Source organism: Anas platyrhynchos, chromosome 5 (assembly GCF_047663525.1).
Source record: "Anas platyrhynchos isolate ZD024472 breed Pekin duck chromosome 5, IASCAAS_PekinDuck_T2T, whole genome shotgun sequence".
In the NCBI taxonomy this organism is placed as follows: Eukaryota; Metazoa; Chordata; class Aves; order Anseriformes; family Anatidae; genus Anas; species Anas platyrhynchos.
The window spans coordinates 61,841,081-61,853,751 of record NC_092591.1 but is presented as its reverse complement, the minus strand read 5'-3'; positions in this window follow the sequence as shown (position 1 = coordinate 61,853,751).

Genomic DNA, 12,671 nt, shown 5'->3' with positions numbered 1-12,671 from the left:
GCTTTGTAGATTTTTGTCTAAGGTTGAAAAAGTGAATTAGAAAGAAAGAGGAAAAGGTGCTATGTAAATGTACATTTCTTTTAAGCAATCCTGAGACAGAGTCTATTTAGAGATCAGGGACTAATAATTAGAGTAAGTGGAGAAGAGGGTAGCTGGAAGCAATCCATGGATTTTTATGTGGTGCTGCCAACTTCCTCCTCAAAGCTGCTGCTTTTTCAGTTTAGTAGCTGAGTCAGATATTTGTTTAGATTTGTTTTGCACTCCACAGTCTGACTCTAAAACCTGCTTCATCAGTTCTGATGAAGATCACCTCACAGTGTAAAGTAGAGGTTAGGGCACTCATGATATCTCTGTCTGTCTTTGCTGCAGGTGTAATAGCAAAAAGAAGCATGACCAACCAGATATAGACAGAGCCAGCAAGGCTGTTCAGTGGTGGCACTTCTGTAGCATGCTCTTTAATGGCTATGCTTTTGCTCCTTGAGGGACATTTCAGCCCTGGTAAGTCAGCATACAAAGCAGACCTTGTAGATGATATAAGCTAGTTGAAAGGAAAAGTTTTAGTGCTTAGATGGTCAAGGAAGAAATGCACTCTGTGGTCTCTCCTTGGCTTGGAAATCTGTTGCCTTGAGATAGTGTTTTCTTTTTTTTTTTTTTTTTTTTTTTTTTTTTTTCTTCATTTTCTCCTAAAATATCTGAGATTTGCCTTGTGTGAGTGTACTACACCCGCAAGGTGAACCACTGGCCTGTGTGACCCTGCTTGGGTCACATGTGAAAGACCCAACTCTCAATTTTACAGCCCAAAAACATTTTTTAGTTAGATTTTTCCCAATTTTCTATTGCTCAAAGTGTGGATCACGTGCCAAGATGACCTGGCCACATCAATATAACCTTTCTCTTTCATTGCAGAGCCACTGGACACAGGTGGCAGGTGGTCTCTTGTTTCTTGCTACAGCACACAACAGCTTAATCTGCTTCAAAATAAAATGCCTAAGAACTGTTATTGGGATGAATATATGTAATTTGATAATTCACATTAAAGAAGAAGCCAGGTAATGCTCATGGTTTCCTTCTTGTCTTGAAATCTAGACACTCAGGCAGTTTGTTGTTTCTGTTCACAGCCATCCTCTGCTGAGATGTGTCTGAGTCTTCCTTATGTCAACAGCCAAAGTTTCCATCCCTTCTAAAAACTCACAGTCCTTGCTTTCAGTTTGACAAACTTATTATTTATTTATTTAGTTAGTTAATATTTCCTCAGACTAATATTCTACATCAAATCACAAATCTAACATGGACAACAGATTCTAATAATGTTGGTGCTGGTTCTTACATTGTCCTGGCTGGAGAAAGATTGGATCAAACTTTTGATGCACTTGTTTTCTTTAGGAAGAAACAGTTTTGTATCTCAATGTATATTCCTGTTGTATTTCCTGTTTTCTCATTAAGATCTCTGTTCACACATCAATGCAATATTTTCAAAAAATATGTCTGTAATGGACAGAAAGTACAAGGCAAATGGGAAAGGTGGTGAGGATCCTTATATCCTTTTTTTTTGTGATGGGAAAAGATAGAAACCCTTCATCCCAAAACTCAGTTGCCCAGAACTTTGGGGAAAACAGATTATTACTGAAACAAGACAAAGCTAGAGGTGTAAAAACTATTTTTAATATTTATTTATTTATTTTAAGGTAATGAGTGTGTTAGAAGGAATTGCAGAACCATTGGAAGCATGTCATTTGTTTTGATTAACCCTGTTAACAACTGGAAGAATTTTCTTCCAGTTTTTTAGAAGCGCTGTTCTTGATAGTATTACCCAAACTTGTCAGTTTTTGTTGTTGTTGTTGTTTTACACAAACAAACACAAACTTTTACCCAAATAGAAAAACTATTTTGTAAATAGCATTTAGTAAGGGAAAGTGTGCTTTCTGTTGCACTTGCCTTTCCATTTTAATTACATTGCCATTCTAGGCACAGGGAGAGCTGGTAGAAAATATAATGTTGGTGCAGTATGTACAAGTGGCATCAAATGTAACTTGCTTAGTGTTCAGTCAGCCAAACAACACAAATTAGTCACGCTCAAGTGTGTATGTTCTTGTTTATGAGGCAGTAACTTCATGGCTAGGGTTTGGTTCTGATGTTCTTGGAGTTTTTTCAGCATGTCTTTTCTTTGACAAATTGGTAGTTTCTTTAGCTATGTGCAAGCAAATTCTTTGGGAAGTGTACTTTGCAAGTAAAGGCAAAGGGGGAAGACATTTTTGAAAAATAAATATCTAAAGGTAATTTCTTGTAGATGGTCTTCCTGTCGCTATAGAGTTTTGGGGCTTTTATTTTGCAGATTTTATAGCGGTTTTGTCTTCTAGTACAAATGTAGACACAAGTATCATGTGGGCCCAAGGAAGATTATGAATTTTGCCCAGTTCTTTGCTCTAAACTGATGGGAGGTAAAAAAGCACCATCTTGTGGCCAGTGAATAAAAGTGAGGGCATACAGGGAGCCCTCTTATCTGAAGTATTCATTCACTCACTTGCTCCTGCTTTTGTCTTGGTGGCAGGTGCAGCTTGCAGCTGGACATGGGGCAGGTGAGCAGAGGTGGTCACTTGGGCTGGTGCCATGAGGCAAACTACTCTGCTCACCTCCTGGTGGAAGGTGGGGGAAAGGGGATAACACCGGAGGGAGTTATGGACTCTCCATGGTGTCATGGGTCCACAGGGCCACTGTGCTGGGCCATGGCACCTCACAGGGTGTCAGGCACGTGTGAGCAAGCTTCTGGAGGGACCAGGTGATGGATGCGTGAGACAAGAGTGATAACAGAGGTGCTAACACCAATATGTGTCCCTGTGGATCTTTGCAGTTGCCAAAACAGAGGCAGGAGCAATTCAGCCATGCTCTCCTTGCCAAGGGGCATGTGCTCCTGGATCTGCTGAGTTTTTGGTTCAGGATCATGCACCAGGACATCTTTGCATGTACTGATATAGCATCACTTTGAAATAACCCGGGTGGAATTTCACTGTGGCTCTCTCCAAATGTTTAGACCCCTTTTTTCTTCTGTTAGGAGAATTTAATTCATCTTCCTGAAAGCTTCCATCATCTGCAGTGTGAGAAAGCAGAAGAGCTAATGCTATTGCTTCTGACACTGAACACTGCCAAAAGCAACTTTTAGTAGGTAGCAGTAAATTTTGGTATCGGATAGCTAATCCAACATTGTCATGTATAATTAGCAGATTGAACTTCTCTCCAAGGTGAATAGTTTAAACTGTGCTGGAGAATTTGGGCATGTGCATTTTTCTAGATTGAACTATTTCAGAGCTATCTCAGAATACCTGTTATAGATCAATCTGGCATTTCAAGCTTCTTTTCACCCATGCTGAGCACCGTCAACTTTAGTCCAAGCTCATTGTGCTCACTGCTTCTGACAATTGGGTGAGCCCTGCCTTTGCTGCCAAATGGGGGTCTATGTGGTACATACGTTTTCTGCCTCTTTAGTGTTTTAAAAGGCACCTCGTCCTCCCCCCATTCTGCACAGAATTGTCCTTTACTTTGGATGTTCCTTATCAAGTTCTCCTCTTTTGCAGAAAATGCCCATGGAGTGCCCTTTTTCAGAAACTAATAATTTCAATTTCTTAATTATGCCAAAGTTCACAATAGATTCTCTAGGAGCTTTCAAATACATCCTTAGAGTAAAAAATAAAAATATTCTTCTTAAAAATAAAAAATATTCTTCTTTCATTTCTTGGCTTTATCACAATTTGTGCTTTGCACCAGTTACTCCTTTGTCTGGGGCTGTGCTGTGATTCTAGATAACTTATTCACCTCCAGAAAAGCAAAATTTACCTTTACAAATCTGAGTGTGTACCTCTGGGCAGTTTTTTTTCCCTCCATAACATGTGAGAAAATACTCTGAGATCCTACTCAGTACTTCATTACACACGTATTGGTTGTCTGCAAAAGAAGATCACACTCCTGTTAGTTTGGCTTTTCTATTTACTTCTGTTGTTGTGTCACAGTTCTTCTTTTAAATGGCTTTTCCTAATAGTATCTTGTCACATTAGCATATGAGGCGATTTGGCATTGCATTCATCTACTTGGTCTTCTCTGAGAAGATCACATGGCAAGTGTGATTTTCTGGAGGTGATGATCAAGTATGGTAGAGCCATCAGTACAACAATCTTGAGTAACCACTCCCAAGGTTGTCTTGAGTACCTGCTCCCAAGATTGCAACCATAAGTGCTTGAAAAGCCAGCAGCTATACTAAAGAGTGTTGCCAAGGGATGAAGCAAATGAGAGGAAGCAATGAAGGCTTTAAACATGAAATAATTAGTGTAATTGCAAAGTGTTGGCTGCAGTAAGCAGCGGTGTTTGCTGAGCTGCCTACCAGACACCCCAGGCATTTTCCTAAGTGGCCACAGAGCATGGGAAGGTGGAGAGGACGGTCAGATTAGTGTTTTCAGTGTATTACCTTGTATTTCCTGATGTGGAGTTAAGAGTGTAGCTCCATTCTGCTTAGCTGCCTCTCTGTCCTCCCTGCAGCAGCTGTGGCCCAGCGTGCAAGGCATGCCGGAGGGTGCCTCCTCCTCTCCCGGGGCTGATGGAAACAGCCCCTGGTCCTGATTGTCTCCATCCCAGTCAGTCCCACTGAACTCTATTTGCTGCACAATTAACTGCCCTCCACTATAGCTGTGCTGTGGTCATAAATCATGATCATAAGCAGCCTGTTCTGGTGGCTTAGAAAACCAGATCTTTTGCTTCTTGTTTGCAATCTCAGGCTACTTCTGCTCCATAAGAGAACATTGATCCTATAGCTGTTTGGATTCTCCATAGCTTCTTCATAGCTTTGCAAACACTTTGTAAGTCTAAATGAGCTATATGAGCCACTTTGATTTGCTCATTATTCTGCTGACATGCTTGAAAGGCTGTTATAGGCCTTCACTGTCTCCTGTCATGGAGGAAGCCAATTATTTTGATTAGTATGTTCCTAAAATAGTTACATAGATAGTTTGTAATTCCATTTTTAGCTCATGATATAACCATGTTTTTATACTGAACTAGCATCACGGTTATTATTATTAGTGGGTAGGAATAGCTTGCTATAATAAATTAATCCTGAAGTGAGCACATCATGGGGAAGGATGACAATGCCAGTGTAGTGACTTTCATGTGGAAATGCAAATTGTATCTATGGAAATGTCCCAGCAGCTCAGAAGCGCTTTTTAGTAAATTCTCAGCCCTCTAAGAGAGGCACAGGAAGACAGGGTTGCCTCTGACAATTTTGAGTGAGCGCACATTTTCTTAGCAATGCTTTCACTCAGATTTCACAGATCCTTTATTTTAAGGCTAGAAAATATTTCTTTATCATCCTAGTGATTAGAGTTACTAAGTGTAGTGTATAATTAGGTTATTAAGTCTTAAAGTAGCTATAAAATGCATGTTGATCTGTGTTCTTAATGGGATGGAAGCAAATGGAAAGCAAACAGATCAGAGCTCCAAATGCTGGAATTACAAAGTTTAAATGAAAACCGTCCAGTTATTCCAGTGACTTCCTGAAAGACAATGGGATACCACCTTATAAAAACGGCACTGCTACCTGCAGCACTGATAGTGAAAAGCATTAGCATTGTGCCCTGTCTCTCGGTAGCACAGGTAGCTGATGTGGCCCACTCACAAAAAGAACAGCCCAGGTAGCCTCAGGGGCCCTGAGACTTTTCTCTCACCAGCATTCCCCTTCTCCAAGAGTTTTATTGTTTGTGTTCCCTGCAACGGCCGCAGAAGCTATGTTTTACATGATGCAATTGATGTAAAGCTAATGCATGCCTCTAAGGCCCATTTACGCTGCCAGAGAAGTGTGAGGTGCCTTTAACGCAGAGGAGAATCTACACACATATTTTCATGTCCTCTTTTCAGTCTCAGATAAAAGTTATACCTGGGAAGAAGAGATGGGAAGGCTTTTCACTTTCTGTTTTAGTAAGTTTTCAGTAAGTTTTTAATAGCTGAATAGAAATTCAAACTAAATAATCTCGAGAAAGGGAGCGGTTGGTAAATGCATCTTCTAGAAGCTAGAGGGCATAGGAGACATAGAAAGTCTCCGGGTATAACAATCACCAAGTGAGCAATTTAGAGCAACTTTCTGTTATTTTCATGTAAAACGATGTTTGCTGCTGAAGTTCAAAGTGGCTTTGTTCTCTTTCTGAAGAGAATTAACTGAAAAACAGAAATACCTTTTTGTATTTTTATTAGTTTTGCAGATATTCTAAATAAAAATCAATTATTTGTTGAGATATTGGTCTAAATGAAGCTGTTAATATATGTTTCCGATTTTTAATCCAGAACAGTTTAGTAATAAGTGTATGTTCTGCAGGAGCTCCTGTCATTAATCATTAAAATAGAGAACTACTAATAATTGTTTTAATGAAGAAGGTGAAAGGTAAACTCCTCGTCATAAGAGCATTTTTATTGAGCTGAATAACCATAGACTTCAGATTTTTACTTGTCTGTCTGGTCTGGTCAAAATATTTGCTAACTTTTCTTCATCTCTACGGTGTTTCCATGCTAGTGAAAATCCTAATGTTGTTTTTGTTACCGTCTGCAGGTCTACTGGTATAATACTTGTGTGAGGGACGTACTGGCAGACTGTGCAGCATGGACCAAGCCTTATTCTGTTTACATTTTGAGAGTAAAGCTCATAGGGCTTACCCTAAATGTGTAAGAGGAAGAGAGCAGCCTGAATTGCTCTTTGGAATACCTCCCCAAATTTTGGGGTGTTTTGTTTTTAGTTCAAAGTAATCCAGCAAGAGAACTGAGCTTTCCAAGGTTTGCAAAGGAGAGAGATGTACGTATTTATTATTTTATGTTGGGTTTAAAATGCTGTCAGTTCACAGGACTCCAGCATCAAAGAGAAGGATTCCCCTCAGCCATTGTGAACTGCTGCATTTTCCACAGGTTTTATGCTTGAAGACAGAGAGATGCTGAACCATGGAAAGATATTGCAGTAAACAAAACAGGACAGGTGGAGTAATGAAACTCTGTTGAATTATTCATTGAGTCCTGAATGATGCAGAGAGAATTATTACAGTGAACACCCCTGAAGGCAGGAGCAGTACAAGGGACAGCCCTGCCTGTGCAGTACGCCTGACATGTTTTCCCAGGTAGGCACCTGCAAAAACCAATAACTTGTATAAATGAACTGACACAGCTGTGTTTGGTAGCTGTCCATTACTCATCTAGAAATAGTCAGTCTATTCCAGGACCAGTTTAGTTCATGCTCTGGTGCCATGGACATCAAATTAAAAGCACATTCAAGTACTTTGCCGAAAATCAATGGACTTCTACACATCTTTAATGAGAAGCACACCTTCAGGCTTGCTGGCTTAAACTTGATGATGCCTCCGAATAAATGTCATAGGTAAAGAGGAACATACATCGACACTGAGCTGACTCCAAGAACCAGTGTACACCAATACATACTTTTAACCCCTAAAGCATTTTCCCAGCTTGCCTTTGGGGGTCAAGAAACTGTACGACCTCATCACAACGGTAGGTATCTCAAGGTATCGTACTCCTAATGCTGTTAAGTGTTTTTTTAATGATCAGTGGTGTGCTCTCTTTTCAGATTTGTACTGGACTTGAATGTGGTGGTGAAGAATGCTATAAGAAAATTCAAGAGTAAAATAGTGAGAGAGAGCACGGGGTTTGAGAAATACACAGTAGAGGAAGGGCTGAGGAGTTATAAAATATTGTTCATTGAGTGCCACCTCTACTGTGTACCCAATATGGCAGAGAATAGAAGTGCGTTAAGTCAGAGCAGCATTTCTAATTGTGCAATAATGAGTCAGGGAAAAGCTGGAGTATTCCAGCCTCCCTGTATGTGACTTTTTATCACAAATAATGTCCTTTTCACACTGTATTAATATAAAATGCAAGTATACAGTAGTATCCAGATTAATTTAACTAATCTGAAATTCCATTTTAGATGCCTTGTTTCCTTCTGGTGGTGGTTACTCCTGAGAGCTGTACTACTTGAAATTCCTCAAGAACAAGGTACAGATGTCACTTCACCATCAGATGCCAAGGAATATTTGATTTTTTAATCTTCTAAATCTTTTAAAAATATAATTTATAATTTATTCCAATGTTTTCCCCGTTCTTAAAACGGGAAGTAAAACTTATTAGGATGCCTGGTAACCTTAGAGTAAAATTTAGTAAAATAATCTGATACTTTGGCGTAAGAAGCTAAAAGGTTATTTGGTTTGCAACTGGATACTAAGTATATAGCTATCGGAGAAAGCGACTCTTCTCTTAAATGCATTTTTCTTCCTGATAGTCATTTCTAGAAGTCTGGTTAGTCCTAAAAATATAGGTTTTAACTTAATACTGTATTATTAACTTAATGCGGCAGAAGACTGTCATCTTTGCACTTTCTGCAGTAGATCCATAAGCCACCTTTGCTAGCTCCTTTTCATGAGACAGTGTTGCTGGGCAGAGGCACAGAAAAGGTATAATGTTGGTTCCTTGTAATGATATTACATAAATACATATTTATGTCTTCTGCTGCCACAGACTTCCTCCTTCCTGACTGGAGATATCTACAGGACCTAGGTTTGGTACTTTATACTCTGAGCTTGACTTCTAAGACATCATAATTTCTAGGAAGCTTCACTGAGGGATAGCAATGGCAAACCTTTTATTCTAAGAAGTTACATACTCATGACTTCTCCTGTACAACAGGGTTGCCATTTTTGACTTGATTTTCTGTGTTATTTTTATCTATAGGGCTGAAATAGGATGATTAGTTACTGCTTCTCTGAACTTTTGACACTTGCTGGCTGTTTTCTGTGTGTATTCCCTATCCAGGCCAGATGTTTCTGCACATGAGCAGCCCAGCCATTTAGCTTATTTTCTTTTGGATGGCAAAGCCTTAATTTTGTCTTGTGGTGGAGGACATTTGAGCATGGAGACTACCCATTTTTTTTGGAAGGACTCCAGCGACTCTGGCATTCTTGTGTGACTGGATATGGTTCCCGAGATGCATGATATTCAACTGTGGCATTAACTCTGACCTCGGCAGAGGTTATGTGATTTCTGTAGCATTTCTCCACTCTGCTTTGGGGCCACTGTTGTGTGTTCTTGGGAGACTGAGACTAAAGCTCATAGAAATCTCCCCAGAACATCTCTTGAGATTACTAGCACTCCTTAGCCTGGGCTTGACAGCCACTGCCTGCAGCCTGAGCTCTGAAGGGACCTTGATGTTTTAAGCCCAAATTGAGATCTTTTCCTTTCTTTGAGACATATGTTGAGAAGGTTATACTCTGCTTAAGCCAGGCAGGTGGTATTTCCAGAGAGAAATGTTTTCAGAATGAAAAAATGTTCAGATTGAACACTTCTCAGGCCAGATTTCCAAACAAGCTCTCCACCCAGGAGGTCTCACTAGGAAGAAGGAGCCAGTCTGAACACTGCAACCATAAACAGATGACAAAATGGGAAGATTCTTCAGAAAAGCTGAATTTGGGCTGTCATGGCAAAACCCTCTTTAACGTCCCTGTGCCACAATGCTTGAACAGGTGGGAATAGCATGAAGAAACCTGTCCGTGTCCTCAGTGTTGTTGGTAGGTGATGCTGCCTTAGGAAAGAAGTGAAGAGCTGGGTTTCCTCTAACAGCAGTGATTTTCTCCATTGCTTGTACAATAAACTTGATGTTACTAAGTTGTTGGAATAAGTACATACAGAAGGCAAAAAGTAGAAATGAGGTTTTCTTTCTGTTTTCTTGTCAGAAGATGAGCAAACTAAAGCTGCAGTCCTGCAGGGACTCCCCTCTGTGCTTTATCTTAGGCACTACCGATAGTCCCATTGCTGCAGGAACAAAAAAGAGCAAGGCTAAACGAGGACTGGGAATATATATATGTAATGAGAATATATCAAAAGTAAAATAGGAAAAAACAAATCAGAAAGAACTAAAATGCAAACCTTAAATTCAAAGGGGGAAGATTATCCTGCTTCTTACTCCTTTCTGGTTTTTGGGAGGCCAGTTCTGACTATAAGCAGAATGAAGCAAGAAATGTGCCCTGCTTTGAGCAGAATTTGGGATGCTATTTAATTTGTGGACTTAAGGTAAGCACTGGATGAAATGAGAGAAAGAAAAAAAGGAACTCTTAAGTGCAACAGAAAGGAAGATTTTTGCTGTGAGAATGCAGTTGTGGGATGCAGCCACGTCCGGCAGACAGGAAGGAAAGCATGTTGATGGTACCATTAGGAGAGCAAAGGAGCGCCAGTGCACATGCCAGTGCATACTGACCAGTCTGAGTGCTCACAATGAGAACAATTAACACTAAATTCCTGAGAAGGTGGTGGAATTTGCCAGGCATCCAAAAAACAACCAGACCATTTTCAGGTCCTGATTATTTCCTAATGAACTGCTTGACCCCAAGGGCCCCTAGCAGCCATGAAATTCTGCCTTTTGAAAGCCTCTTAGAATAGTTCCATTCAAATACAGACATAATTACACCTCTCCTCACAATATTACATTTCAAATATCCTCCCAGTAATCAGAATTACTGCAGTGTGTGAGGAGTGAAGAGCTCCTTTATCCTTAGAGGAGAAAGCATCTGAGCTGTTATGAGCTAAAGGAGGTTTATAATGGGAAAGGCTAATAGAAAAGGCTTTGAGGCATCATCACAGTCATAGAAAAGGCTTGAGCAAATTTGTGTCTGACAGAGAGTTACAATGCTGTGCCTTTACTAGGAAAAGCTCAGATGGAGAGCACGAGAGAGAGAACTAGAATCCCTTTCCTGCCCCACAGAAAATCACAGCTACAGAAGAGTTTGCGTATATTTCAGTTTGTTTCCATGGTTTTAATCTTCTAACTTGCTTTAATTATTCCTATTCAAGGCTGATTTATGTTTGGCAACTTTACATCAAAAATGTTCCCACTAGTAAAATTGCAAACACGTAGAAGATAGAACAACTCTCAAACTTGCAGGCAGGATGGGGGAATACGATGTGTTCAGATGCAGTGTGAACCAGTCAGCTGGTGAAATTGTCCACGAAAATATCTCTGATACTGGCTGTGACTACTAATTTTTCCTTATTTGCAGTAGCCCCTCAGTTTTCTGTCTCCTCTTGCTGAAGAGCAGAAATATTGACCTCATAGGGGATTTCTTCCAGTTGGTTTCCCAGTTATTTTTCTTGGTGCTAATACATAGTTTGTTTACCAACTGCATGTTTTGAACTTTGGGGCAGTATGTAACACTGTGCGCCTGTAGGAAGTTTCAGTCAGCTGTATTGTTTTATGCTATGACATTCAGAGCTCTGCTCTCCAGGAGTGTGCATTTTTGTCAGCCATACTCTATAGCCTGTTACTAGGATGCTTACTCCACAGTTAGGAGTAAGACACATCCAACAGGCATCTAACTAGGAAAGACTGCAAAATCACTGTATTTCATAGATGCTAAGCTCCTACAGGTTTTAACAGAATCAGGATCCAGTGTGGTGAGACGTCCTTATCTAAAGGAAAATGAGCTTTCTTAGTTCTGCTGCCTGTACAATTTGCAGTTTGTAGTTTCTCCTCAATGGGAGTGGGTGTGCATTCATGGAACAGAGGTGGGTCTTTGGGAGGTGACCTTTATTTATTTATTTATTTATTTATTTATTTATTTATTTATTTATTTATTTTAAAAGCAGCTGGTAGTGGAGATTTGATTGTGGAACAGAAAGTGAGAGCACAGAGAAACCAAGCAGCCGAGCTACAAGAGGAGCCTGAAGTTACAGCAAACTGGCACTGCATTGCTTTGCATTAATCCTCGACCAGTCCAACCTAGTTGGAGGAAAGGTGACTGATGTGCCTGTTGTCACCGACTCATAAGGAAAAGATACATCAGCAGTGACTAAATAACATTCAAAATGGAGGAAGAATTAATGAATAGTAATGAGCGAGCTACAGACTCTCAAAGTGTTACTGCAAGAAACTTCACTGAAACAGACTGCAAAGTTTGAGGTCTGTAACCATACACAGAAACAAACTGAGCTGGCTTGACAGAAAGCCTGTAATTTCCTAGATTAACAGTTTGCAGAGATATGGTTTAGTACTAAGTGAGGGTTTGTGACTGAAAAAAGAAAAATGTTGTTCAATAGATATTGATTTGTCTAATTATATGCAGGATTTATTTAAAGCGGAGACTAGTCTGCTTTTAAAGAAATGGTAGTGGGTGTGTCTGTCTGAGTGCATTTGCTGTTGGAAGCACTGGATTCCCACATGTGGTATCATTTAGTTGGGTTTAAAATGAATAAGAAGGAATGTGCTTTTTGGTCCTAAATCCTCTTACCTTTCATAAAGTGCAGGTGATCCCATGTTATGTCTGTGGTGGTATCAAAGAAGCGTTTGACATAATGAGGGACATTTTTTATACCACGAGTATCATTACTATTTCCAGGAGAGTAATGAGAGTGGTCTGAATACCAAGGACTCTGGCTGGTGGCTGCTCTGTGGCAAGGGCTCTGGACCTGCAGGGCAAAGTGAGTGAGCTGGAGCTGTCATTCCATGGAAGCCGGCCAGGGGCGTTTTCCCCATCCTACTTGGTCTCTGCTGGCTGTGGGGGCTGTGGAAATTAGGATTCTTATGAACCCACTAACAGGGAATGGCAGATAGCACGCTCCTGATGCAGTTTTTCCCCAGGTTTCATTAACCTCTG